Below are 8,136 nucleotides of genomic sequence, written 5' to 3'. Positions count from 1 at the left end.
ACATCAGGATTATCGGTCTGGACTTCATCTTTCATTACTTTTACTTTATATATATAAAATATATTATTTTATATAAGAGTGTTTTAAATCCACAAAATAAAGTTAAGATATTATCTTATGCCCTTATTTAATATTTAAAAAATAAATAATAAATAAGACTCGTGTTACTTACTTATTTAATATAAAAGTACAATAACTCAAAGTATGTATTAATATATATAAGAAAAAGGATTGTATGAAACTGTGATTTAACGTCATTCTTATCCCTTTAATTTGTCATTCTCCTATTAAAAAGAGAAGATATAAGAATGACGTGAAATCACAATTTTATTTAATCCCTTCTTTATATATAGATAGAGAAATAATAAGTACATTTTAACTTATAATTATATATACCTTACAAATGAAAATTGCTTTGCTTAAAATGAACGTCAACATGATAAAATTTTAACATTATTATTATAAATTGAAAATAATAAAATTATATAGATTTTATTTAGCTTTTAAATTACCATGTACTTGAATGATAACATGTGAATTGTGGAGTACCATTATTAACAAACATCATCATTTTTTTTTTCAATCTCGTGATCTATATTATGCATCATGGGGCTTATATTATATACACATATACATTCTTATACTTTATTAAGATACTATTAAATTTAATAATTAAAAATTTCATTCATAAAAAATTAAAAAATTACATTATATAAACAAAATCACATGTGTACTTTTTATAATTTTCTAAATATGTATTTATAATTATATTATATTTGTATTTTTAAATTCTAAAAAATTAAAAATTACATATGGCATCCTTGAAGATTTATACTACGAAAAAAGATAAATGATTTATGACTAAGTGAAAGGGCAATTTGGTCAAATACATGTTTGTGACAATTTGGTTGGAAGTTGGAACCGAGAAATGCGCGAAGAACGGAGCATGTGGTCAAAGGAACTGGCGGCGCTACGACTACATCCGTCTGATTGTAAACGGACGGTTTGAGGTGGTGCTTACGTGGGACGTTAGTGCAGGTGATTACGGCAAGCTAAGACCCTTGACCTTGTCCAGAAAGCCGGCAATTATTCCCTACGTAAGAAATAATGCACTGATACTGTCAGCTTTCTTATTGTCTAAACTGCAAAGATTGGAATCAGATGCGTCGGACCTACGATTACTCACCTTGGATCGGACGATGTCTTCCCTTGCTTTTTTTCCTATTTTTCCTGTAAGTTACTGGTATTCGTACACGTGGAACTGAAAATTCACAATTACAATTTACAAGACGTTTAAATGGAAGCATTTTAGAAGTTTGAGGAATTTATTTTTTCTAGAAAAAATGATAACAATTAGGTTCTATTTTTAAAAAAAAATTACGATAAATTGATACATGAGATTTTAATATTTTGAAAATCAAAATCGGATAAAATCTAAAGAGATTTCCACTAATTTGAATAAATTATGTTTATACTTATTTATATTTAAAAAATCTTTTTTTTTAGAAAATATATTTAAAATATCTTTTTATAATGTTTAGATGCTTAAGAAAATTCTCATAAAGTACTTCGAACTGCTAATTCAAATATTTTTGAAATTGAAAAATAATTTTTATTCACAATTTAACTTTTGAATTATTCTTATTTTCTTATTTAATGTTTAAATAATTTTTGTACCATTTTCGCATTGAAATTTATATTTTTATTATTTTAATACTTAAAAGCTATCTACATTTTTAAAAAAGTTGGCCAATTAAAATGTAGAGCCCAATTGATAATATGGTAAGTTGACTGGTGACATGGTATGTTGACCTGAGTTGATCGATTAAAAAATATTTAAAACTTGTGAAAATTATAAACAAAAAATTAGTAAAAAAGTATTTAGAAAATTTTAAATTTTATTTAAAAATATATATAATTATTTTAAATTATTAAAAAAGTTGTAAAAATTCTTAAAATTTTGAAAATTTGTTACAAATATATAAACTTTGTAATTTTTAAATTTAGAAAATATTAAATAATTTAAAAATATGGAAATCATTAAAAAATTTAAAAATATTAAAATTGTAAAACTTAAAATAACAAACAGCGCAATATTATTCAAATAAAGATATTGAAAATTCTTCCATATGTCCATGGGTTGGTAATGATAGACTTCATGCATTATTTGATAAATAAGGCCTCATTGTCTAATTGAAATTTTTTCAATCAAATGCTTGAAATTTTTTGAGAAATCAACTAAATTTTGAATCGGAAAACAAACCTTAGAAGTTAATTTTAAGAAAAAATTATAAAAATTATTACATTTTTTACATTTTTTAAATTCTTATGATTTTCACAACTTTTATATAATATTTGCAATCTTTAATATTTTTAAAAATTTTTAATGATTTTCACAAATTTTTACATTTTTTCATTTTACAATTTTTAATATTTTTAATAATTTTGACTGGTCAACTTTAGTCAAATTGTCACATCATCGATCAACATGACATGTCCCTGATAATTTGTTGCATTCTGATTGGCCATCTTTTTTTAAATGTCATTAATTTTTAGGTACAAAAAGAGTAACAATGTAAAAATCAAATATCAAAATGAAACAAAAAAATAATATCAAAGTGAAAAAACGAGTATAATTCAGGAACTATATTCTAAATAAAGCCTAAAATAAAAAAAATTATCTTACTTTAATTCCATAGTAACTATATATCTTGTTTGTATTTTTATAGGACTATTAAGTGATATATTAGTTGGGTTTTTAAACTTTACAAGTAAGATAAAAAAAAGTGTTGGGTGGGTTATTAGTTTTTCTTCTTCTTCTTCTTCTTTTAATTTTATTGGGCATGTGACGACTTCTTAATCTTAATTGTGGAGACAAAAATTTCGCTACAATATATCAAATAATTATTCATTTATATATAGGGAAATTATTCAATACATTAGCAATGAAATTTTTAGACTTCACAAATAGTATCAGAGAGTTTACAAGTGTTCTATAAAAATATGATAAAATATTTTAAAAAATATCTTAAAAAAAGAGACACATATCAATTTTTAAAGTTGTTGTGCAATAAAAAAAATACATTGTAAGTATACCAAATACCATTCTTATACATATAAGATATTCCACAAGTATAGATTAAATGATGATAAACTTCCATTAAATTATATATAAAATTTTACAAGTAAATAAAACAACATATGTCCATTACCTTAACTCTACTTAAGAAATTATGTCTTTTCATTGATGGGGTAGTTAATAATAATCCATATATTTATATAAAGAAGTTGTAGTTTGTACTTTGATATAGAAAATAACAAATATTAAACTTGAAGGGAAAATGAGTTGCTTAAATATTTTATCTTAAAAGTATAATATAGATCAATTGATTAATCATAAGTTAGGCTTTCAACTTTTTCTTTTTTGGTACATACTTCAGTTGTACTTAAATTTTGTAAAATTATTTTATTTTGTCTAAATTCATCCAGATAAAAATTTAAGTCTAGCCTAAAAAAATTATATTAATTTTTATATAAAATAAATTTGAAAAAATATAATACATTAAATACACTAAAAATATCAAAATAAGTGTCTCTCAACAAATTAAAAATACATTTAAAAAAATTATACTTAAATAATACTAAGATAGTTGCAACTTAGCAAACAAATGTGTCTCTAAAATAGTAACAAAATTAACAATAAAATAAAACTTATATAATATTCAAACAATAACAACAAAATAGTAGTAATATAATAGTAAAATAGTAACAAAATAACATCAAAATGGCAACAAATAACAACAAAACAGTAGTAAACATCAGTGAAAAATTTTAGACAAATTCAGGCCAAGCCCAGACAAAAAAAATTTGCTCAAGGCTCGGCATGTTTAGAAAACAGACGTTATTTTTTATTTAAATCTATTTTTTGAGTTTATGCTTTTGTCAAAATCTTCTTATTTTTCAAACGGACCTTTAAGTTTAAGCGGATGGTCTAATCCATGATGAAATATATATTGTAGTTTAAATTGACTTATCAGCTTAAAATATTATTCAATAATTAAAATTTTATTTAAATTAATTATAATAATATATAAAAATTCATTTATTTCGATATCTTCTCTCCAATGAAGCATTTTTGTTTCCTACAATTGTGTTTTCCCCCAATACGTGTCGGTCGAATAAGGAAAATATGCGACTGCTTGGAATTTGGAAAGGGCAACTACGTAAATTATGATGTAAGTTTTCCCTCCATTAAACTATTTTTTATTTTTTATTTAATAATATTATTACATGTTCTGATTATATCAACTTTTTTTTAACATAATGTTTAAAATTATCCATAGCCCCTCCCCAACCTATAATTAGAAAGATAATACAAGTTAGTACATTCAAACCCATATTTTTCTACATTAGTAACAATGCATGTGCTAATTGAATTATGACTCAATCACTTTTTCCTCCATTACTTCAAATAAAAAAGAAAATAAAATATTTGAAATATATATATATTTTTGAACTAACATCCTGAAATGGCACTTCACAAAGTCTACCCAGTATATGTTGGTGAATCTTGGACAACCAATGATCTCTTTTGATCGAGGCAGCTACTGTTTGATCTGCCGAAGGTACCCCATTGCAAAATTAATACAATCATTATTTTAATATTACCTCTTATTATAATGCAACATCGTATTATGTAGATTACACTAACGCGTTTGAAGGATACAATGAGCCCAGAAATGTACTACATTTTCGTCTAAATGCTCCTCCACAAGCTACACTTAATTTCCAACTATACTAAAAATTCACTCTATACTTCTCTACTTGATACGCAGACAGTTGCAATCCTCAGACACTATCTGTGCAAACTTCTCTCATAGGTACATCAGTAAGTTTATGAGATTTAAGTTTAGTTTGTACAAACGATGTTTTTATTTTCGGTGAGGTTAAAAATAGCAGTAATGGTTAGATTAGTTATTGTAATAGTGAAATTAGAAATAGCGGTAAAATCTATGTTTGGATTCAAACGCAACTGTAACTGTTGGGTGAAAATAAAAAATGACTATTAATGATATTAGACTAAAATATGTAATTGAATATAATAGATAACTAAATATTATTAAAATTATATTTATATTTAGAAAAAAATCTTAATGGTTTAAGTTGGTATCGCGATAAAATTATAAATTTTATAAGTGTAGGAAGTAAAAAAAGTTAATGTTAAAAAGGATTAAATTTAATTATTAATTTTTAAGAGGTGCAAAAATGCATTTAATCATTTAACTAAGGGGCTAAAAGTAAAATGGTTTAAATTTAATTATTATTTTTTATAGAAAAATAAAATGCAAATTTTGTATTTAAGTAAAAGGGCCTTTTTAGTTTTGCCTCTAATTTAAGTAACACCACTTGTAATAATAGTATTTTTGGATATCTAATACTATCCAATCAATACGAAATTATATCCAAGAATTGCAATCCGAAACCTTCTTGAATCCAAGATGGACAATAATGTCCTATTTGAATTTTAAAAAAATAAGTTCTTTATTTTTTTCCAAATAAACCCTCAATTTTTTTTGGTATTTTTTTTACATAATATCTGTTTTTTTACATAATATTTAGAATTATCTGTAACTTTCTTCCTAACTCATAAATAGAAAGATAATATGTTTCAGTATACTTAAACTCGTATCCTCCTAAATTGCAACAATACTCGATATTTCTAAAGATATTATTTGGCTAATTGAGATGAATTGCTTCCAAGTATCCCTTAATTAATTTGTTTGACTAATTATTATTATTATTATTAAACATAATGGACCCTTTAGAAAAGAAAGAAATGAGACCCCATGGTACACACATGGGTTTGTTCCCTGCCTAAATCTAAACATAAGCAGCCAAGTGTAAAACAACCAGATGTTGATGTCATCAGTCATGTGTATAGATATTTTTATAACATACATAATATATTAAAACTTGATATTAAGAAAAACACCCAATTTTGTTTTAAACTTAGTTGTCTTTATCCAAAATTATCTATTCTCAATAATTATAAAGTTCTCTTTTATTGTTTTGTTGAATCTTTGATGCTCACTTTTGACTTTTAGGATCATTTTCAATCTCCATGGGCAAAAAACTATTTCTCTACTATTATTGGTACAAGTTGAGATTTTAGATAAAACAGTATTTAGATTTGAGTTTCATCACATATAATTGTTATGTAAAAATTTCAATACAGTAGGAAGATATTTTAATTTGGTCAATTTTAGTTATTATACATTTTGATTTGATCAATTTTAGTCCTATACTTTTAGAATTTTAAAATTTTAATACTGACTCAAACTGTTGTAGTTAAATCTTAAATCCAATTGATTAAATTTTGCAATTAGTCCAGTAATACTCCTAAAGTTGCAGATTTGGTCAATGCTCTTTGATTGGATCATTCTTAGTCGTTATATTTTTGAATTTCAAAATTTCAATATTGACTTAAATGAAAGTTGGTTAAATCAATTAATTGGTTTTTTTTAGTAACATATGGAAATAATAAGTTGACATAATATTACACATGATATAATATGCTTGTTGCTTCAAATTTTGAACTAACAGAACTTAATGAAGTTTACAACTACCATTTGGTCAAAACTAAAATTTTAATATTTAAAAAAAATATATTGAGGTAGTTTTTGAACAGTGCCCACATTGCCCGTTAGTGTTAAGCACTACTTAGAAACTTGCCATGTTTGAGTTGGCAAATTTTGGCAACAAAAATATTTGGGCATTAATTCTTGCTGATACTTTGGACAATTACAAGCTCATCTATGATATCTAAACTGTTTATAGCAACATATCTTAAAAGATTGATTTGGATTGGATTAAGGAAATTAACTTCTCAACTTTAGTGCGATTAGATCAAATCAGGTAAAACTTAGAAACATATTTTGAAGATTCAAGACTTATCTTGAGCTCATTGAAGATTTTTTTTATGCTTATTATCTTTTTAGTTTTATGAGGAAATTGATTGTAATTAAGATAGCATGTTACGAGTCACGAGTCTCGATTCCTTATAAATTTAGGAGACTTGTACAGGTGATGTACTTAATTGATAGCACTTATTTTTTTCATTGAGAACGTTTTTTATGAGTGCATTGAGTTTAAAATCAAGTGTGTGATATAGTTTTTGTCCTAAGTTTTCAAGGAAAAAACTTAGAGAAGAGGTGTTTAGATATTAAATACAAAAGTGAGAAATCTAATCTAGTGAGTGTTAAAAGTTGTTATTACTTGTATGAGTTACTAAGATACTAAATTATCTTTCTGACAAGGCCTTGCAGGAGTAGAAAAATCGAATTACGTGAAGATATAATATTTTCTTTATTATTATTATTATTATTTATCTTATTCATACTCAATACCTGAAGCAATTTAAAATTATTTTTCAATTACAATATCGAAAAAGAAAAATTAAATTAGATGCAATTTCAATATTTCAATTTGGTAAATGAAAAAAAATCAACCCGATTTAGCCAATTTTACCCCAAAGGAAAGAACAAAAACCAATATCCAGCTTTCATTTTGTTTTAATTTTCGTATTTTGTTTTTGGTTTACTTAAGTTTTGAAGCTCTAAAAACTTATTTTTCAGAGGTCATAAAAATTTTGACTTTCTTTTATCAATATAAAAAAAATAATATTCAGCATTTAATACTATCAAACAATTATTTTCAATTAAACATTTAATTTTTAAAATTCAAATTTAATGGATGCTCAATTTTTTTAATTTATCATACGGTACTTAAATATATTAAAATTTTAAAAAAATTATAATTAGGGATTACTTAAAAGGGAATAATGTATATTAGGATGATCCTAAAAACTCACCAATAAAATTTCGATACATCACCAAAATTTAAAGATACAAAATTATTATTATATACCTACTCATATTCAACTTATTCTCCAACACTAATTAAATTATTTAAAAACATAAGTAATTAAAATAAAAAAATCAAATATTTACAAGTATTGGGTGCAGTGACAAGACATATTGTATTTCCAAGGAAAAAAAGTAAAGTTCAAACCTTAAAAATAACATTGTTAAGAGAGATAGTCACGAATTCCAAACATAAATTGTAAAACAAACATGA

The sequence above is a fragment of the Gossypium hirsutum genome, chromosome A03 (assembly GCF_007990345.1).
Source record: "Gossypium hirsutum isolate 1008001.06 chromosome A03, Gossypium_hirsutum_v2.1, whole genome shotgun sequence".
Classification (NCBI taxonomy): Eukaryota; Viridiplantae; Streptophyta; class Magnoliopsida; order Malvales; family Malvaceae; genus Gossypium; species Gossypium hirsutum.
The sequence above is the reverse complement of the archived record's forward strand: the minus strand, read 5'-3'. Positions refer to the sequence as shown.